The sequence below is a fragment of the Dromiciops gliroides genome, chromosome 4 (genome assembly GCF_019393635.1).
Source record: "Dromiciops gliroides isolate mDroGli1 chromosome 4, mDroGli1.pri, whole genome shotgun sequence".
In the NCBI taxonomy this organism is placed as follows: domain Eukaryota; kingdom Metazoa; phylum Chordata; class Mammalia; order Microbiotheria; family Microbiotheriidae; genus Dromiciops; species Dromiciops gliroides.
Genome location: NC_057864.1, coordinates 402,396,337 through 402,419,128, shown reverse-complemented (window position 1 = coordinate 402,419,128; position 22,792 = coordinate 402,396,337). Strand labels below are relative to the sequence as shown.

The window sequence follows — 22,792 nt, the reverse complement described above, 5'->3', positions numbered from 1 at the left end:
CCTGTCCAGATACAGGTTGGTCTGGAGCAGCAGTTCTCAAACTTTTTGGCCTCAAGACCCTTTTACACTCTTAAAAATTACTGAAGAACCCAAAGACATTTAATATGGGTGATATCTACTTATTATGGGAGGCTAGATGGCACAGTAGACAGAATGGCAGGCCTGGAGTCAGAAAGACTCATCTTCTTGAATTCAAAACTGGCCTCAGACACTTAACAGCTCTTCGACCCTGGTCAAGTTACTTAATCTTGTTTGCCTCAGTTTCCTTTATCTGTAAAATAAGCTGGAAAAGAAAATGACAAACCACTCCAGTCTTTGCCAAGAAAACCCAAAATGGGATCACAAAGAGTCAGACACAACTGAACAACTACAACAACATATCTGCTTATACTTACTATATTAGACATTAAAAATTAGTATTATTATGAAATCATTTTGACCTTGTATAACCCCTGAGAGTGTCTTAGAGATCCCCAGGTGTCCATGCACTACAGTTGGTGCTGGAATAGTTCTGAAGTCCCTTCAAAAGCTCTAAACTTCTATAATCTTATGTTTGCCATTCAGATGAAAGGTGGAACAAAAAGACACAAGTTTGGCATGCTTCATTTATTTGGCATGCAGCCCATCAGGCATAGTAGGGGGTTGGGACTCCTGTCCTTCCTCTTAACCTATACCTCCTCCTAGCATATACACGCATATACACGCATATACACACACACACACACACACACACACACACACACACACACACAGCCAAGGATAACTTTGAACACTCTAGAACCTCCTGCCCAGCACTCCCAGTGCTATTCCTTGTCGGCCTCAGCCAGCTCTCATTAGAAAGTAAATATGGCATATTGTTATATTGGAAAGTTTGTTTTAGATTTCCACTGAAGATTTCTATATACTATTCAAATAATTTTTATATTGTTCTCCATTAAACATGTGCCCACATCAAACATTCATATTGAAAAGTTCTGGTCACATCTTCCCCTTCTGATATGTTCCCACAGTCATTAACCTGAAATACCATAACTTTTTCCTCCATCGTGGTAAGGGCATATGAGGAAAGGACCCAACTCTTTCCTGAGTAGAAATATCTCATTTTTTCTGTAAACATAAAAATTATTTGATAGTTATCCCAGAATTGTAGAATTTTGAGAGGCAACATAGCACAGTGGATAGAGAGCTGGCTTGGGAGTCAGGTAAAACAATGTTCATACTGCCTCTGGCACATACTGATTTTATGATGTGGGGAGGTAATTTAATCTCTCAGTACCCTCAGGCAATTTTTCCAAGACTAAACAGTTGCAGAACAATCCTTGCTTTGCATTGACAGTGGGAGTCTTCCACAGGTGGTGCTCTCTACAGTGATCCAATTACAGGTCAAGATAGAGCACAGAATTTTTAAGTTGGAAGAGACCTTGAGGTTCCAACTGATCAGACCCATACACACACACACACACACACACACACACACACACACACACACACACACACACACATAACTCCCACTAAACCCAACCCAATATATAATCATGTAACAGCTTGTGGAATATCTCCAGTGATGGAGAAGCCACTACCTCTCTAAGTAGCATATTCTACCCTTGAATAACTTATGGTTAGGAAATTTTTCCTAACATCAAAGCTAAATCTGCTTCTTGACCTCTTCTGCCCATGACCCCTGGTTGTCTCCTGGTCTCTCCTGTTGTGTTTTGATTATCATAACATTTGCATTAAATATCAGATCATTTTTCCCAACTTAGTACAGCCTTTTCCATATCACATAAAATCCATATCACAGCTCTTCAAATGCAGCAATCATATATTCCTTGAATATTCTCTTCTTCAGGCTGACCATCCCAATTTTCTTTAAGCAATCCTCACATGACTTGGACTTGAAGTCCATCATCACCTGGATAGATAGACTTAGAGTCAATTGAATAGAAATAATAATTTAACCCACGAGAGTTGATAAATCACTAAGAGAAAGAGTATAAGAAACCAGAACAGATGTCTGGGTAGTAGAGTGGGGGAGTCCTTGAGAATGGCTACAATAAAGGGCAGAATAGAGTTGGTGATCCTACAAACAAGACAGAGAAGGACTGGTCAGACATGTAGAAGAACTACAACAAAATATGTCATGAAAACCTGGGGGAAAGAGAGTATCTGGAAAAATGGAGGTGGCTTGGGGCAGCTAGGTGGTGCAGTGGATAAAGCACGGGCCCTGGATTCAGGAGGACCTGAGTTCAAATCCGGCCTCAGACACTTGACACTTACTAGCTGTGTGACCCTGGACACGTCACTTAACCACAATTGCCTCACACACACACAAAAAAAAAAGAAAGAAAGAAAAAAGAAAAAGAAAAATGGAGGTGTCCAATAGTGCCAAACACTGAAGAGAGGTTTGGTTTATAAATAGTCTCATAAATTATATATATATAATATGTATACACATACACATATGTAACATGCAGGTATGTGTATGTGGGTATTTATGTATATCAAATATATAATCAAATTTGAACAAATGTTTAAATATATATTTTAATATAAACTTGTATAAAACATTTGACCAAATTTAATCAAACATACACATATAATGCTCAATGTATAGACTTTTTGATTCTCCAAATTTGGACCCAAAGAATTGGATATAATAATCCTTGTCTGCTCTAGCTATTACTAATGATTCATTCTACAAGCTTTTAATTTCGCTCACCTGAATTCTCACAATGATAAAAGAAAAGGAAAATGTCAAGATTTCAGTTTTCTCTTCCCAGCTGTGATATTATTGAAAATCAGAGTTGCTTTCAAATCTTGGTTTCCCTTTAGGAGGGAAAAGAAATATCCACATTTCACTTAACTACTTGAAGATAGCTAAAAGCTTTACTCTGGTAAACCAAAGTTCCCTTGCTTCTGCATATCTAATATTGTTTGTCCTGACCTTGGTGAAGGAGACTCAACGGCTGTTCTATTTAAAATATTTTTACAGGCTATTATGCGTCCCCTGAGTTTTCTGACTCCAGATTAGACATTCAGAAAGTACTTTCTGTGGGGTCATTTTTAGTTAGCATGGTTTCTGTTGGAAAGAAAATATTGCATAGTAGTTAGTGGGCTGTCCTTGAAGTCATGAAGATCTGCATTCAAATGCTGTTTCTAATACATACTAGCTGTGTGACTGTAGTGAAGTCACTGAACCTCTCAGTGTCCTAGGCAGTTTTCTAAGACTGTAGGCTACTGAAGAGTTTCCTATCTCAGTAGTGTGGGGGGGGGAGGGGAAATTCCATGAAAAGTTCCCTACTCTAAGGAAATCTAGATCAAAATTAGTCTTTGTAAAGGTTATGGTGCATGGGGGATTCTTATCAGAAGCCAAGGAATTAATTAGACATCTCAAGGTTCCTTCTGGCTCTTGGAAACTGTTAAGAGAAACTGAATCCTAACTCCCTCAGATTATATGCTTAGAGTCTTTAAAAGAAGCTATTTCTTTAAAAAAAAAATTTCTCCATATTTGTCTTATATGATTTGTGTGTGTGTGTGTGTGTGTGTGTGTGTGTGTGTGTGTGTGTGTGTGTGTCAAGGCTATGTACTGGCATATCTGAGAAAATAACAACAAAAAAATCTTTCTTTTTCTTCTCTACTAAGGAAGATATTTTTTCTCCTACACATTCTTGGCTCTCATTAATATTTCATGCTTTTAATACCCTTTTGTCTCCTATTAAATAAACACATATACACCCTCAAATGTACCAGCATTCTCAACTAGGACAATAAACTGCAAACATCTTTAAAAATAAATGCACCGAGTGCCCCCAAAGGTGCCTAACCTCAGACTCCCCATTTATTTAGAGGAAAATGTTTGTTTTGGAAGTTCTTCAATGTCTTGAGCACCACGGTGATTCAATTCTGTACCATGATACGTTCACAGAGATGCAGAAAGTGACTCAAATGTTCTTTTAATAGCTCAGAGATAGTCTCTCTTTTCAGCAGTCTTTCTTAATAAGAGAGGATATACAAAACAAAAGTTGCCCCACCCAGCTCTGGGGGACAAACCCAAGATACTGAACGTACTGTGTGGCACATTATTTCCCCTTCATAGAGCAGAAGGACTGCTGGCTATAGATTCAGCAAACCCTTCTCAAATCCTAGCTCTGCTACTTATGTCATACAAGTGACCTTCTCTCTAAGGATTTGGATTAGATGGCCTGGGAGATCTTTTCCACCTCTAAATCTATGACTCCATGATTCCTCTCTAAAAAGCGATTAGGTGGTTGTGACAACATGGACATTTTACAAAGTATGTAAGAAGTGCCATGACGTTGCAGATTCTCAAAGTTTGGGTGGAAATTCCCTTTGATCAGTGCTACCATAATAATTCTTCCCAAATAGTACCTGGCATATAGTAGGCATTTCATGAATTTTTTTTCATTGATTAATTGATTAAAAATAGAAGGTGGGGATGGAAAAAAAGGGACAATGACAGGTAGATAAGTTAGATCCTACTATACTTGGACATCATCAAAAACATGTCCTAGAGCTAAGGAATCTTTCTTGATAGAGTATCTTCTTTGAAACTGATATCTTGGAGAGATAAACTAGCTACTCCAGGGAATAATAAGACACCTGCTCAGTGATCCACCAGATGACCTCTACTAGGTGTGCTTGTCCAAAAGAATGGCATAAAAACCCAGCCATGGCCTTCCTTCCCTAGAGACTCTGCCTCTTGGTCTTAAAAGGTGGACATAGGCTCATCTGATCTATGGAGATTGTCTGACCTTGGTCTTCATCTTCCCCTTGAATGTGACTCTGGTATACTTTTGGGATTCTTATTCATCTTGCATGAAATCAGAAAGTGGAAATGCCTGGCAGCTAACAGACCCATGATCTGAATTTTGATTGGCTAGCTGCTTGACTGCTCAGTAAAACAAACCATATCCCTCCATGTTGCCTTCCCGATAGGTTTGTCAGAGGCTCAGCTCCTACCACAAGGTGGAGTTCACAGCTTAATCTAAAAGGGGATAATCTTAGGTAAACTCACTGCTAGTTGCAATTTCCTCTTTGGTATTTAATAGCTCAGTTGAGTCATACCACAGGTATAAAGGGGAACTCTATTTGTAATGTAGTGGAAAGAGCACTGGATTTGGAGTAAGAAGGCATGGATTCAAGTCCTGAATCTTCTATTCATTGCCTGTGTGACCTTGGACAAATTACTTAACCTCTCTGGCACCTCCATTTCCTCATGTGTAAAATGGGGAGAGGGCAGATTAGATAGCCCTTGAACTCCCTTGGTATTATATTGGCTCTGTGAGTATCACATTCTAACCAAAGAAACTCAGTAGCCATGCAAAAGAACTTGAAAATGGAGATGTGGATATTAGTCTGTGATGCAAAAATTAAAAATTTAGAAATTGGTATATACTCAGGAAAGTAAAACCCTGATTTATTAAGGATTACTCCTTGAATTTCTATTTCTCACAAGGTAAGACATTCTTGATTAAAAGTGTGGTTTAAGGGGCAGCTAGGTGGCACAGTGGATAGAGCCCCGGCCCTGGATTCAGGAGGACCTGAGTTCAAATCCGGCCTCAGACACTTAACACTTACTAGCTGTGTGACTCTGGGCAAGTCACTTAACCCCAGTTGCCTCACCAAAAAAAAGTGTGGTTTACTGATTCAATGATTATAGGCACTGACAATCTTTGAGAGAAACCCAGATTCCCCATAGCAATAGAACAGTTATCTCTCATAGGCTAGCTGCTTGGACCCTTGCTAACTGTCCTTCCTTTATTGATAGCCTCCTATATGGTTCTTTTCAATGAGGAAAGCATCAGGGAGCCATTGCTCCCATAAAAAGTCTACCTGGTCTCATATATGCATACACACACATACGCATGTAGGTGCATGTGTACATGCACATATACATGTATGTATACATGTTCATATACATATACTCATACACATCTTCCTCCATCCTTCAGACTCCTCCATTCCAATTAACTGACATCCACAGGTGTCTGTAACAAACCCCGGTTCATATAGAGAGTAAAGAACAGGATTTCCACCTAGGTCATCTGCCTCCAGACTCATGACTCTTTTCATGATCCCACAGAACCTTTCCTTTTCTTTTCCTAAAAGTCTTAAACTTGTATTTCAAATAATGATGCTTGCATCCCTCTTTCCTGGCTTCTTTGATATAGCTGGCTTCCTTGATGAGAACATTGTACTCATGGAATCAGGGATTGTATCCCCCTGTGGGGACCAATTATTTTGTTTCTTTTTCACAGCCACATATTGCACCTGTTGCCCAGATTTATAATCACTTTGTAATTGCTCTTTCTAGTTGTTTCATATTGAATCTTTTACTGACCAACTACATTACATGTTTCCTGAGAGCAGAGGCTGTACCTCCTACTTCTTTCTTAGCCCTAGCACAGTACTCAGAAAAACTAGCTTAGTAAATGTGTAATGAATGAATGAATGCCTGCAATATATTCTACCTTTACTCCCTCCTCATAGAATATCTATTTTCCTTCATGGATCTACCAAATACCATTTCTTATCCAAGACCTAAAGTCATCATCATAATTGTTAGTGTATTTGCTGTCCCTCCACACCCATATTATTATTTTTTGGGGGTGGAGGCAATTGGGGTTAAGTGACTTGCCCAGGGTCACACAGCCAGTAAGTGTTAAGTGTCTGAGTCTGGATTTGAACTCAGGTCCTCCTGACTCCAGGGCCGGTGCTCTATCCACTGCACCATCTAGCTGCCCCCACACCCATATTATTTTGTACTCATTTTATATGTATTCTCTATGTGCTTATCTTACCTACTCTTCACCCCCAACAAATAGAATGTAAGCTTCTCGAGGGCAGGAACTGTTTCATTTGCAAATAAATTATATACTTATACGATAATAGCACAGAAATAATAGTCCAGTTCTGTGACCCTTTATCATAAACATCAGGTGAGGTATAAAACAGAGAGATGAATGCTAGTCTATGATGGTCAGTGCTGTGAGTCCAAGTTGAAGAGGGATTCATTCCCTAAGAGATGGTAACATGTTTCCAAGTCACCTAGCATTGTCCTGATTGTATTAGGTCCTATAGTGCCTCCTGGAAAAGATCTGTATTCATCCAAAAAAGTTTGACTTAGCCATCTAAACAGGAAAGACCGAGAGGATGAAAAATGTTTATTGCACAGATTAAAACATGCTTTTGGAAGAACAGCCTATAGAGCATGTATGTATACTACGTAGAATAGACAGTGCAGGCAGAAAACCAGTTCAGCATAGTTGGATGGGAGATGGAGAACAGGCTGGATTGCCTTTCAGAAACTGCACAGCTCCCTTAATGATCCCAAATTTCCCATGGAAGCTAAGGCCCCTATTTTTAATACCAATTTTGACTGGTATTTCTGGATGTCAGTAAGACATGGGATACAACAGTGCCCAAGGAATGAAAAATGAATATCCCAAAGAAGGCAATGGGTAGGCACACCATAGGTATGAAAAGACTATAATATATAATCAAAAAGGAACTCCAAAGAGGGGTAGAAGATATCAACAAAGAATTGTTTGATAGGAAGAGAAGATGGGGAGGAAGATAAGAAGACAAGAGTTTGGGATGACAGGGTAGCAGCCAGAGTACTCCATTGGTATTCTTGTGATGTAAGAATTCAAGGAAGGTTGGTTGGATGCATTCCCTGTGACAAACATATGGGAGGACACGAACAAGAGGTGCACAGGATGGACAGCCATGTATTAGTTGCAAGCAACATCACTGAAAGGAACTTCCAAATTGATGACTATAGATCCATTTGAGTTTGTGAGTATCCCTAGCATGTAGCACAGTAACTAGCATGTATGGAAATTTTAAAAATTCTTCTTGAATGAATTCTTCTTGAATGCTTTCTCCATGGAAAGCTGGAGCAACAGTATTATTATCAATAGCCCCTTCCCCCAGCTGGAGGAACTTGTGCTCTAGATTTGGTATTCGATGCTCAGTTGGGCAAGTTGGATTGGTCATGTCCAACAGATATTTGATCTCTTCTATGAGGCAGCTATCCAGGTGACTCAGTTGAACTTGAAAGTAAGAAGACCTGAGTTTGAATCCTGCTTCAGATGGTTACAAGTTGTGTGACCTTGGGCAAGTCACTTCACCCGTGTCTGCCTTAGATCCCTCATCTAGAAAATGGAGATAATAATAGCACTTACCTCACAAGTTTGTTGTGAGAGCAAATGAAATAACTAATGCAAAGTGCTTTGTAAACCTTAAAAAAGCATTACATATATCCTAGATATTATTATCATTATTATATCCTAGAGTTATAGACTTAGGGTTGGAAGGGATTTTAGAGGTATCATGGAACACCTCCCTCATTTTTCATTTGAGAAAATTAGAGCTCAAAGAAGTTAAATCATTTGCCTAAGATCACAAAGGTTTTAAGGAGCAGAACCAGTATTCAGATTCAGATCCTCCAGTTCTAAACCAAGGAGTCTTTCCACAGACCCCTCCTATTTCTGCAATCGGGAGCAGGGTGGAAGATTATCCCCTGCATGGCAAAGCCAAAGCCATTTTAAGTTGGTGGTAGTCGAGGATAAGCTTCTATGTAGCTGACCTGTTCTCATCCTAAACATTTTGAAAAGCTGGCCCCTCACAGGAGAATCAAAAAAGAATCCTACCCAGCCAGAACTTGGTTCAAGTTCCTTGTCATTCTGGGAAAATAGCAAATGTTTATGTAGCTCTGTTGAGCATTTAGAGGAGGCTAAGCAGAGCATGTTCCATCAAGGCCTGTGCTCACTTCCTGCAGATATCCCCTGGGTACGGGTCCTGTTTTCATGATGCCCTGAAATGGCATGTTTCCATTCTGAGTTTTCATCCCCCTCACTATTTGTTTGTGTTGGCCCTTTAAGGGTACTCCCTGGGACACAGACAAGGCAGCAACATGTTTTCCCTCTTACTGTGTATACAAAAAAAAAAAAAAAACCTTTTTAAAGAAACTGATAGAACTTTTCCTCCATTGTCCTGAAATAGAGGTTACTCTGAGGTGAAGGTGAGCTATAAGAACAGAGTCATAACTAATGTTTTGGGGGTAGAGATGGCAAGATTCATAAAACATACCTCAGAAAAACTTAGCAAAATGGAACTGTGGGGAAGTAGCAAGAAAAGAGCCCTCAAATCAGTGTTTTAAGATGAATTCAGTGTGGGGAGAAGATAAGGACATAGCACCCACTGTAGTTGACAGCAGGAAAGTAGAGCTCTTTGATTATTCCTGCTAGATATGAACAAAGCTAAGCTGTTTATGTCATTATTGTAGTAACATACTAACATTAGTCTCTGAATTTTGGTCCTGGGGCAAATCTCTGATCTTTCTGCCCTGCTTAAAGTTCTGCTATGAGATAATCTTTGTGTTGGTTGGGCATGGACAAGAAAAAGAGGTAATGCTAGGCTGATATTAGCATTATGAAACATCATAAAATGGATTCCATTATAATTTCAATTAAATAATATCTTTCTCCTTCCCCCCAAAAGTTTATATGTCAATTAAGTGTAATATAATGTGGTTATTCTACAAGGCTGCTGTTGGTTGTACTCTCCCAAACTAGGGGCTCTATTGTTTTTATTTTTTTTTTTGTGGGGCAATGGGGGTTAAGTGACTTGCCCAGGGTCACACAGCTAGTAAGTGTCAAGTGTCTGAGGCCGGATTTGAACTCAGGTACTCCTGAATCCAGGGCCGGTGCCTAGCCACCCCCTCTATTGTTTTTTATTAAACACCCTCAGCCTTTTTTTAGTATAAACATATTTTTAGCACTTGAAATGTCAGACTGCCATACTTTTTAGAACCAAAAGAGATTCTAGATATCATCCAGGACAGTTCCCCTCATTTTATTCCTCAGGGAAAATGACTTGCCCAAAGTCACATAGCAAATCTACCAGACTATCAGAAGAATGATAAAACTGGAAATCTTAATGGACATGCAAGCATAGAATGCAAAGATTAGACAATCTAAGTTATGTCAAGAGCATAGTTTCTATAAGGCATAGTCAAAGCAAACACCAAAGCAGGCTGTTAAAACTCCAGAGGGAGTTCTGACTGAGGAATTATTGATAACTGCCTGTAAGCTTCTGTTGACATGTTTTGAGGCAGTTCAGGCCTACCTGCTTAATTCCACAAAGCTAGTTCCTCTGAACTTAAAGTGACCATGCTGAAATCTGGGCAGAAATTCTCACAACCTGAGTGTGAGGAAAGAATTATATCCATCCTCAAAATGAAGGGGGAATAAAAGATCTAGACTTCTGAGAGGGTTGAAGAGGATTAAATATGCAAGGTAGGGTTTAGTGGTTGGTTACTACTTGGGTTTCATCATTACTGTTACTATGTTCCCCAGGGGAAGCTAGGTGGCACAGTGGATAGAGCACTGGCCCTGAAGTTGGGGGGACCTGAGTTCAAATTTCATCTCAGATACTAGCTGAGTGACTCTGGGCAAGTGACTTAACCCCAATTGCTTTAAAATAAACATCCAAGGGTTATCTCCAATCATCCTGATATATATCTTCACAAATTTGCATGTCATCCTTGCGCAGGAGCCATGCTAATCTTCTCTGTATCGTTCCAATTTTAGTATATGTGCTGCCAAAGTGAGCACCATCCTGATATATTTCTTGCTACTGGACCCAGATGGCTCTGGAGGAGAGTCAGGTTGGTGACCTTGCACAGCCCTCCCTCACTTAAATCCAATTCACTGCAAGTCATGATATCACCTCCAGTTGTCATGGTCCTCTTCTAGAATGTAGAACAAACAACAACTATGTTCCCCAGAGATGTGGTCAGGAACTCTGGCTATAGGCACCATGACAAATACCTAAGTGTGTCTAACTAAGTATTTAAATTTTTTTAAATCTTGTTTACAAATGTTTATTTTTCAATGTAGTAGTTGTGAAATGTTCATGCTTAGTGAAAAATACATCTAATTATATAATAGAATTTAAACCTGAAAGAGACTATGATGATCCAGTTTAATTTCTTCATTTTATAGAAAAGTCAATTTTCCCATAGCAACACAAAAAATTAGTAGCTGAGCCAGTATTAGAACACCAACTTCCTTACTTCAGGTTTATTGCTATTTCCTACTATACCAGTATAGAAAAACCATAATTCATTGGTAAGGAAATGCAGCATAGCAGATGTCACTGGATGGACTGGAAGTCAGAAGAACTGAGTTCTAGTCTTGATTCTTCCACTAACTAGCTATGAAATCTTGAGCAAATCTTTTAACCTTTTTGCACCTTAGTTTTCTTGCTTATGAAATCAGGCAGTTAGTTCCTCATGCTATGCTCCTTAATATTCTCTATAACTCTAAAATTTTATGAGTGTGTTTTTCAGTTAACCATACCTAATAGAATGCAGACCACAAATCCATGGCTCAGTCACTACTCCGGATATGGTAGCATTTTATTCTAAATGAAGATCACGAACCTAGAAGAAAATCAATAGCTTCATAGGTGGTAGCTAGATCTAAAAATTTATAACAAATGTCATAGCCTACTATAGATATTGGGGCAGCTAGGTGGCACCATAGTGCACAGTGTCAGACCTGGAAACAGGAAGACTCATCTTCCTGAGTTCAAACCTAGCTTCAGGCACTTACTAGCTGTGTGACCCTGGACAGGTCACTTAACCCCATTTACCTCTGTTTGCTCATCTGTAAACTAAACTGGAAAAGGAAATAGCAAATCACTCCAGTATCTCTGCCAAGAAAATCCCATGGAGTCAGATATGACTAAAAGCGACTGAGAAACAACTATGGACATAATAATAAAATAATAAATGATACTTTGTGAATGATCAATGTTTACAGTTTTCAAAATGCAATGTACATTATCTCATTCCCCTAAAACCTTATGAAAGAAGAAAGGGAGGTATAGGAAACTGAAGTTCATAGAATGTTCAAAGAATTGCCCAAAGTTACATAGTAAGTCAAAATTAGAACCCAGATCCTCTGACTCCAAAGCCACTACTCATTCTACTATATGATGTTGTCATGTAAAGCACTGTAGTGGATACAAGGGGAAAAAAAAATCTAAGGCACAATTCCTACCCTCAAGGAATTTACAATCTAGTTGGGGTATCAACATTTACATACACGAAACAATTGAGGAGATAATATGAAATGACACGTAATCGATTATAGCAGCCAAAAGTTTATATTGGCCAGAGAATCTAGAGGGGGAAGGCTGGAATAGAAAAGAACCAGGTCAAACCCATACGGTGGAGAAGGATCCTCCCTGACTTCCCACCACCCCATTAACAAAGATCCTGGAAGTAAGGAAGATAGCAAATCAGGAGTGGTGCCAGGGGATTTTTCCCTAAAGAAGGGAAGAAAAAAAAACCCCACAACATTTCTGACTGAAAGTAACCCTAAGTCTTACAGTATTGCTTATTTGTTTTGGTTTTTTGTGAGATAATTGGGGTTAAATGACTTACCCAGGATCACACAGCTAGTAAGGGTCAAGTGTCTGAGGCCAGATTTGAACTCAGGTCCTCCTGAATCCAGGGCAGGTGCTCTATCCACTGTGCCACCTAGCTTCCCCTACATTATTGTTTATTAAGGGTCAGAGTAGAGGGTGAAGATTAGGATTCTGAAGTCCCTTCACTCTCTACCCTACTCTGTTCTTTGTCTTCACATAGTGGAAAATGGAGAGTACAAGGGAATATAGAAAGGTGGAATATGCTAATGTATTGTAGGGATAGGGTCTGAACCTGTGACTTTATATATAAAGTATATAATATATAAAATATAAAGAATTCCTAGGTGAGAAAACTCACTTTACCAACACAGGCTGTTACCTCCAAAACTTATAACCTGGAAGATTTTTCCATCCTTCCTTCCTTCCTTCCTTCCCTCTCTCTCTCTCCACATATATGTATATATAGGTATATATATGAAAACATGCCATGTACATATGGCATTCTATATATGTAGTATATGTTGCTTCATAGATGTCTAAATATCAATATAGAGCATAGTACAGGAAACATAGTGGGTAGAACACCAGACTTGAGTTGGGAAGACCTGGGTTCAGGTTCTGCCTCTAATACATTCTAATTGTGTGATCCTGGGCAAATTTACAACCCTAAGACCATAAGCTGCAGATCTACCTTGAGAGAAATTGCAAGTTTGAAAAAAACCGGATGAGATAAGTTTTGGATAAATATATTTGTACGTATGTGTGTGTGTGTGTGTGTGTGTTTGTGTGTGTGTGTGTATGCCCTGTATGCATACAAAATAGATGTGTGTTCACAATATGTGCCTGGCCTAATTCTGAACTCTGTACAGAGCACGACTGCCCATCACTATTTATTAGCTAGCCGTAACCAGGATGCCAGGCATTTCAAAATCAAGTCTGCCAATAGTAATTGCGTGGAGGTTTGGGATTCTGGTTTGGTTTACAATGGCGCAAGTGGACAGGGGCGGTGAGCCCTGTGATGACGTCTGTGACATTGCTGAGTTGTGTCTTGGAGCTGAAGGTTGTTTCCACAAAGGGTAAAAGGAAGAGACACCTGCTGCTGCTCCTGGCATTCCTGGCAGAAGCTGGCTGACTCAGTCAGACGAGCAGAGAGAGAAGTCGCAAAGAGAGTCGTGGATTTCGTCACTGGCACACTGACATAAATTGGAGTGGGATTGAATGTCCCTGGCTGCCTATTGGCTTGGGTGGTCGCCCCTCACTGGAAGCATCTGAAACTGGTTTTAAGAGCCAAGCAACCGTGTCTGAGTATGAGAAAAGCCTCTGGGGTCTGCCAGATGATCTTAAGCCGCCCACAAAGGATCAAGCTCTTTACAAAGATGAAGAAAGGGCTGTATTCACTCACAGTGGCATAAACATTCTGGAACACCATTTTGGAGGTTAGTTTGGTTCACCCTCTGCTCTTTGTTGCGCTTGTTTTTAGATGGGATGAATGAGAGGCAGAGGATGGATAGCCTGGTAAGTGAGTGTCAGAAGGGAAAAAAATTAACAATATTTGTGTATTGTTTTACTTCCCAGGGCCTTTCTTTGAATATTCTGCTTAAGTGCACAACCAAAAAGCAAATGCCCGAGTGAAACTGCATGTTTTTGTGAAGCGCCTTCAGCCTTGCATATATTAAACCTAGTTACCAAATGAAACAAAACTCCAAAAGAGTATTGCTTACTGTTTGGCTGTGGGCAAGTCACCCAATATCTGTCCCTGGAATCTGATAGGCCAAGCAAACATTGGCTAAAGAGCCTGGGCCAGGGCATTTGTTTTCTAAATGAGACTTCTGAGTCAAAGAGTAGTCGTGAACCTTCCTGAACATCAAGAGGGAGGTTGGGCCAGGCAAGAAAAAAAACCCAAGGAGGGTCCCTGAAACTTTACAGCAGCCTACTTTCCAGGGTGACCACCAGCAAGTGGCAAAACACAAAGAACTGCAACTAGAAGGATATCTCCAAATGTTAAATTCTTGCCAAATGACTAAACTTTTCAAAGAAACTCCAGTCTGTCCAGATTTGGAGGCAAAACCTTCATCACCCTATGATTTATTGGCAAACTGATCATACAGGCTGAACAATGAGCAGGATTTTCTAGCAACTCAGGAATGACAAAGAACAGCTGCTTCATCCTCCATGAAAGAACATCCTGGTTCTATTTCTGGCTCTGTCACTAAACAGCTATGTGATCCTGAGTAAGTTGCTTCACCTCTCTGAGCCTCAGTTTCCTCTTCTGAAAAAAAAAGAAGGGTTGGATTAAATGATCTCAAAGTTCCCTTCCAACTCAAAACTCAGGCATCTTGTCTTCTGAGATTGTCATCATTCTGGATAGTATCCTCAGGGCCACACACACCTACACTTTCACTAGCAAGCTCTGCAAAAAAGCTGCCTTATTCACAATGGTTAGAACACCAAACAAATTGTTTTCCTCTCCTCTTTGTTTTTCAAAAGTATTCAGTCTAATGATCCACCCTGGTGAAAATAAAGTGGAAGAAAAATGCCCATTTTTCATACCATGATAAGCAATTGAATGGACGATCCATTGAGTTGGTCCTTTAGCAAATATACGTTGGGCAGACATTTCAGATGAACAGTGAATTAGGCCCAAAATTGGACAGGGAGAGGTGGAAAGGTCAGATTGCCTCTAGGAAATTGCATAGTATTTTTAACGACACCAAACTAAGGTGCAATATATGAATATAATGGAATACTGTTGTGCTGTGCTTTCAGAAAACCTGGGGAGACTTGTATGAACTGATGCAAAATGGAAGTGAGTAGAACCAGGAGAGCAGTTTATACAATGACACCAAACTTCAAAGAAAAGCTTATCTTTGTAACAGCACTATTCTTCAGGTGAAGTAATCATGGAATACCAAAATCTTTTTCTTGGAAGCTTTAGATATAGGGGCCCTGACATTGACATCTTCCTCTGAGGATGCACCTCGATCTTCCTTGTCACTGAAGAAACTTTCTATGGTCCTCACCTTTCTCTGTCTGCTCATCTTGCCCTTCTTTTACTTGACTTTTAGCTCCTTAAAGTAGGTCACTGTTTCTAGGCTGCAATATCCCAAGCTTCAGAAGTCCCAGGTGGTATAATTTAAGGAGGATCATTTTCTTCACTCACCTGACATGTTCCCTGGTCCTTAGATGACCCCAGACCAACTTGCTAATCAACCAGCTTTGTGTGTTGTGGTTGTCAACTCTGATGGGCCTGTGCCCCAATCCTGTCTGGACCACTGCTACTCAAGCCTGCCTCCTGGTTCCCAGCAGGGGTGAAAAACCCAAGTTCTGCCTCAGAACTAACATAGACCCCTGTAGTCTCCCCCCTGCCAAGGGCTCAGCCCTCTCACCAGACTGTGAGCTTAGTTCCAGTTGACACTGACACTTCAGCTGATTCAAAGGCTCTGGGGGTCTCCTTCTCTGTTGAGGCCTTCCTGGGACTGGATCTGTGTCAGGGTGACTGTGGGGTTAGGTTCCACTCCTGTCTTAGCACAGCAGCTCCCTCCTTCTGACCTTCCTTGGTTAGAAGATGATTTCAGCACATTCTTCTGTGGGTTTTGCTGCTCCAGGCATTGTCCTATGGCATTATTTGGATGGTTTTTGGAGTGATATTGTCATGCGTTCGAGAGCTCACTGCCTTTCCTCCACAATCTTGGCTCTGCTCCAGAAGTTCCCCACCAAAATCTTTTTAAAACTTATATAATTAAAAGAACAATGAAGATCTTCACGGATTAGCAATTCCATGATTAGCAAAAGAAGTGAACAGGCCACCTGGCAATAGGAAAGAATAATAGATAATTATCCTAAGTATTCCACTGGTGTCCAGTCAATGCCAAGAGAACGTTCCCCTCTCATATGTTGATTGGATTCCCTATAGAAAATTATGGGATGAAATTGAACAGGATAAAAAGGCAAAGTTGACTTGTGATCTGAATTCTTGAAGGGGATACTCACACTTATGAGATCACACATCCATCAAAGAACTCTTGTTAAGCTTTGTGACCTGGAGCAAATCATTTAACCTCCATTTGCCTCAATTTCCTAATCTATAAGATGGGAATAATAGCACCTACCTGCCAGGGTTGTTGTGACAATCATTTCTAAAGCATTTAGCACAGTGCCTGGCATATAGTAGGTTCTATATAAATGTTATTGTTATTATTAATTTTATTATTATTAGCAGAAGCAGCATCTTACCCAACCCTTTATTCTACAAATGAGGAAACTGAAACCAGGGGAGAGTAAGTGATTTAACCAAGGTCACATAATTTACATACCTGTGTGACATTGGACAAGTCACTTAACCCCTTTGAGACTTAGTTCCTTCATCTGCAAAGGGAGGGATTGGACAAGATGGTTTCTATGGTTCTTTCTAGCTTTAAAATGGGAAGATTCTACATTTCATTCTATTTTTTTTTCTCCAAACAGATTACAAATGCTAGGAAATGTTGACTTTTGGTGAAATCTCCTTTGAGTTACTATCCCACCAAATGAATGTTCTTGCTGATGCCTGACTGAAAAATTTGCAGATGACAAGCTAGCCATTTGTTTGGTTGTTGGGAAACCAAAGGAAAACCTCATCAGCCCTTGAAGTAGTGCACACGCATCTTCAAAAATATTTACAATGGCAAGAAGTAAGCATCCACATTCTTTTGCAGCACAAGCTATGCCCTGATAGCAGTTCAAGAACTTTAGAGATTTGTGTGAGCTTTGGAGGGACTTTTGAGGTGTTTAAGGGAGGCAGCAATATGTAAGGGGCCTGAAAGGAAACCCACAGTCTGCAGAATATTCCTGGACCCTGGGGACTGGGGTGGCTAGGGTCAGAACATCCAGTGTATTTGGACATTGACTGATGGTCAGAGGGGGGCAACAGGCAGTTTTCTAGAAGAAAAACAAATGTTTTCCCCTCAAATCCTTTTCTCCCCATCATTGTTTCCTTTTTAGAATAGAAAAAATAACCAGATGATCAGCATAGGCTTTGTCTTTAACAGGGCAAAGGGAACAATTGAGAGTAGAGGAAGGGGTAGCTAATCAAAATACATTTCTCCACCCATGTAGGAGATTCTTATGTTCCCTCTCTTCTCTTTCTGTGTGGCATTTGCCCTGACCTAACAAGTTTAGAAATGGAATACTGTACCATATTTCCTTCAATGGATAAAGTGCAGGTCCTAGAGTCAGGAAGACTCCCCTCCCTAAGTTCAAATCTGGCTTCAGACACTTACTAGCTGTATGACCCTGGGCAAGTCACTGAACCCTGTTTGCCTCAGTTTCCTCATCTGTCAAATGAGCTGCAGAAGGAAATAGCAAAGCACTCTCCAGTATCTTTGCCAAGAAAACCCCAAATGGTGTCATAAAGAGTCAGGCACGACTAAACAATGAATAGCAACTATACATGTGATTCCAAGAACTGACACAGAATTTCAATCAGTTCAATTTAACAAGTAGTTATTAAACACCTACTATGTACAAAGCATTGTGCTCTCACCCTAGGACTATAAAGACAAAAACCAGTGCCTGTCCTCAAAAAAGCTTGTACTTCTTTCTTGGGCATATGTGCCAAGTAGATAGAATCACTTTCCCAAGTGTGGATAAATAAGAAAAATAGGAATAGCACATGCTTCCATATACAAGCATGCTTTAAAACAAGGGCTCTTACCCATGACTCTTATTTTTAAAATAAACTTATTTAATTCATTTAAATTCAATTTATTTTTCAAAAACATTTTGATAACTGGATTTCAATATAATTGGTTTCTTTTGTTATCCTGTGTATTTTATTTTATTCTTTAAAACATTCTGAGAAGAAGGTCTGTAGACTTTACCAGATTGCCAAAGGGGTCTATGGTATAAACAAGATTAAGAACCACTACTTTAAAATGAAAAATGTTAGTAGAGAAGTATCATAGTGGAATTGTGAAAGAGTCAACCTCAGAGTCAGGAAGACAGGGTCAAATCCCCTTCTCACTCCCTGCCCCCCAAACCCTAGCACATGGTTATATGACCTTGGGCAATTCAATTAACCTTCCTGTGCGTGGGACAACTCTCTAAGAGTTTAAGATGCAGAACATTCTGATGATAGAGGCAATTTCCTCAATGAATGTTCCCTATATTGATGAAATCAAAGATTGAGAGTAATTTAAGAAACCAATTAATAATAGTATAAATTAATTAACTACTCACTATGGCAGATGGATAAACAAAAACATAATGAGGTACAATAGGAAACAAAATATGTGAAACACCAAGGTACAATTGAGTATCTTTCTAACTAAAACTTAAATGTTATCGATTCCTTCTCACTTTCAAGAAAACATTGACTTTTCTCTCAGTCATAGGGCATTTAGACATTGAACACCCTGAGCGCCTGCCTATTTGGCTTCCCAGCAGTCTACTTGTAGGTTGGGCATTAAAAGCTTTTCCAACACTTTCTTCTGATACATATACTAGCCAAGTTCGTTGTTATCTGATCTCCTTAGAAGAGTATTTTGACAACTCAAGGAGAGCCATCTGTGCTTAGAAACAGCCATTTACTTGGAGATTAATATAGGCATAGAATATAACCAATCGCAACTAATTTAGAGGAGACTGGAAGAGTAGGCTGGCTTCATTGGGGCTGTATATTAAAAAAAAATTCTCGGTCACAAAAAACTGAAAATATAACAATTTTGGTTACTGGTGTGGAATTGGACAAAGGTCACAAGCCCTTTTTTGTTTTTTTTTTTCCCTTCAAATCCAGTCCTTGTGATTTTTTTAAAGTGAGGCAATTGGGGTTAAGTGACTTGCCCAGGGTCACAAAGCTAGTAAGTGTTAAGTGTCTGAGGAGTACTCAGGCACTCCTGACTCCAGGGCCAGTGCTCTATCCACTGCGCCACCTAGCTGTCCCCAAGTCCCTATGATTTTCATGGAATATGAGGGGCATGATGAAAGGGTTGAGAAGTGTCTCCTTACCACAGCTCCACCTAGCTCTTTTTTTGTAATTTTGCTGAGTGAAGCCCCTGAAAATAATTTTCCTGCACCAAGGCTAATATCAAAGTTACAAGAAAATTTCTGACTATAATTCAGATAAGAGTTAGATTGAGAGAACCCAAAAACTCAGGTGAGAGGGCAGTTAAATATGCGTGTTTAAAATATATCTAACTACCTCTTATTTCCTTTTTTTAAATTTATTATTTATTTTTAACATTCTTTTCTTTTTAATTTTTGAGTTCCAGATTCTCTCCTTCCCTACCCACTGAAAAGGCAAACAATATATCAAAAATACATGTTAAATCATGCAAAACATTTCCATATCAGTCATATCACTAAAAAAAGCAGAAGGAAGGAAGGGAGGGGGAGAGAGAGAGAGAGAGAGGAAGGAATAAAGCAAGCTCATCAGTGTTCTCTCTGGAGGTGGATACCACTTGTTCATCATGAGTCCTTTAGAATTGATTTGGGTCTCTGTATCGTTCAGAGTAGCCAAGACTTTTCACAGCTGATCATCATTACAATATTGCTGTTACTGTGCACAATGATCTGGTTGTTCTCACTTCACTTGACATTAGTTTATATAGGTCTTGTCATGTTTTTCCCCCCAAAACCGCCCCCCCTCACTATCTCTTATAGCACAATAGTACTTGTTCACAATTACATGCCACAATTTGTTCAACCATTCTCCAATTGATAAGCATCATCTCAATTTCTATTTCTTTGTCAACACAAAAAGAGCTATTATAAATATTTTTGCACATATAAGTCCTTTTCCTTTTTCTTTGACCTCTTTGGGGGTATAGATCTAGTAGTGGTATTGCTGAATAAAAGGGTATGCACAATTTTATAGCCCTCTGGGCATAGTTCTAGCCTGTCCTCCAGAATGGTTGGACCAGTTCACTACTCAACCAACAATTCATTAATAAACCTATTTTCCCTCATCCCCTCTAGCATTGTCATTTCTCATAGGTGTGGGATCATACCTCAGAGTTGTTTTAATTTACCATTCTCTAATCCATAGTGATGTAGATTATTTTCCCATATGATTATAGATTGCTTTGATTTCTTCTTCTGAAAACTTGTTATTCATATCCTCCGACCATTTATCAATTGGGGATGGCTCTTATTTTTATAAATTTGATTCAGCTGCCTATATATTTGAGAAATGTGGCCTTTATCTTTTTGGGGGCAGGGCAATGAGGGTTAAGTGACTTGCCCAGGGTCACACAGCTAGTAAGGCCTGATTTGAACTCAGGTGCTCCTGAATCCAGGGCCAGTGCTTTATCCACTGCACCACCTAACTTTATCAAAGAAATTTGCTTTAAATTTTTTTGATATCACTTCATTGTCTATGGTACCTTTTGCAAGATGTAGTTTCCCTGCTTATCTGTTTCAATTAGATCTATTTTTGCTTTTACTTTTTCTGGGATGATGATTTCCAGCCTTGCTCTCTTCACTTCAGTTAAAGCATAATAGACTCTGTTCCAGCCCTTCTTTTCAAATCTACATGTGTCTTTCTATCTCAAGTGTTTTTCTTCATATACAACCTATTATTGAATGCTGATTTCCAATGCATTCTGCTATTTACTTCCATTCTATGGGTCAGCCCATTCCATTCATGTTCACAGTTATGATCGCTGTGTTATATTATTCATGTTCACAGTTATGATCTTCTGTTTATCCTTCTCTCTTTTTCTCTCTCCTCAAAAGCCTGTCTTGTTTTCCACTGCCTCTCGAAATCCATACTTCCTCTTATCATCCCCCCATATCTTTTACCTCTTTCCCTTTCTATCTCCCTATTCCCAATTGAGTTTACATATGTATTTTTCTCTCCTTGAACCAACTCTGATGAGAATGAAGTTCAGGCATTGCCCACTCCCCCATTTTCCCCTCCACTATAAAAGCTCTTTCTTGTGCATATCCTTTATGTGAGAAAATCTGCCCTATTCCACCTCTCCCTTCTCCTTTCTCCCAATGCATCCCTCTTTCTTGCCCCTATATTCTTTTCTATATCATCCCAATATAATCATCTCACAGTCATGCCCACTGTCTGTGCAAACTCCTTCTAACTGCCCTAATAATGATAAAGTTCTTAGGAGTTATGTGTTTCATCTTCTCATAAAGGAATGTAAGAAGTTTAACTCCTTTGAGTCTCATGCTCACTCTTTCATGTTTATTTTTTTATGCTTCTCTTTAGTCTTGTGTTTAAATGTCAAATTTTCTATTCAGCGCTGGTCTTTTCATCAGGAATGCTTGAAAGTCCTCTATATCATTAAATATCTATTTTCCCCCTGAAGGATTAGACTCAGTTTTGCTGGGTAAATTATTCTTGGTTGTAATCCTAGTTCTTTTGCCCTCCAGAATATCATATTCTAAGCCCTCCTCTTTAATGTGGAAGCTGCTAAATCTTGTGTGATCCTGACTGTGACTCCATGATACTTGAATTATTTCTTTCTGGCTGCTTGCCATAATTTCTCCTTGACTTGGGAGTTCCGAAATTTGGATACAATATTCCTGGGAGTTTTCACTTTGGGATCTCTTTAAGGAGTTGATCTGTAGATTTTTTTTTTCAATTTCCATTTTATCCTCTGGATCTAAGATATAAGGGAAGTTTTTATTTATAATTTTTTGAAATGTGTCTAGGCTCTTTTTTTGATCATGGCTTTCAAATAGTCCAATAATTCTTAAATTATCTCTCCTTGATATATTTTCGAGGTTAGTTGTTTTTCCAATGAGATATTTCACATTTTCTTCTAATTTTCCTTCTTTTAACTTTGTTTTATTGTTTTTTTGATGTCTTATTGGGTGATTAACTTAAACTTGCCTAATTCTAATTTTTAAGGATTTATTTTCTTCAGTGAACTTTTGTACTTCCTTTTCCATTTGGCCTATTCTGGTTTTAATGGAGTTTCTTTTTTTTCCAGTGAAATTTGTGCCTCAAGGCAGCTACATGGTAAAGTGGATAGAGCATTGGTCCTGGAGTCAGGAGGACCTGAGTTCAAATTCAGCCTCAAATACTTAGTAGCTGTGTGACCATAGGCAAGTTAGTTAACTCTAATTGCCTTTAAAGAAAAAAAGAAATTTATAACTATTTTGCCATTAAGCCAATTCTGTTTTGAAAGTGCTATTATCTTTAGGATTGTGTGTGTGTGTGTGTGTGTGTGTGTCTCTTCTACTAAGCTGTTAGTTTTCTTCTCTATTTTTTTTGTATCACTCTCAATCCCCACCCCCACCCCCACCCCCAATTTTTCCTTCCCTCCTCATCTCTTTCTTTAACTCTTCTAGGATTTCTTGCTAGTATTTGGTCCAATTAGCATTTTTCTTTCAG

General features: G+C 39.3%; 1 non-coding gene across 1 annotated transcript; it reads right to left on the bottom strand.

Moving 5' to 3' along the window:
- Positions 1-10,533: 10,533 nt before the first annotated feature.
- On the bottom strand, positions 10,534-10,640 carry LOC122726921. Its single transcript, XR_006352912.1, has one exon. It is a non-coding gene; the product is annotated as a U6 spliceosomal RNA (small nuclear RNA).
- Positions 10,641-22,792: the final 12,152 nt, after the last annotated feature.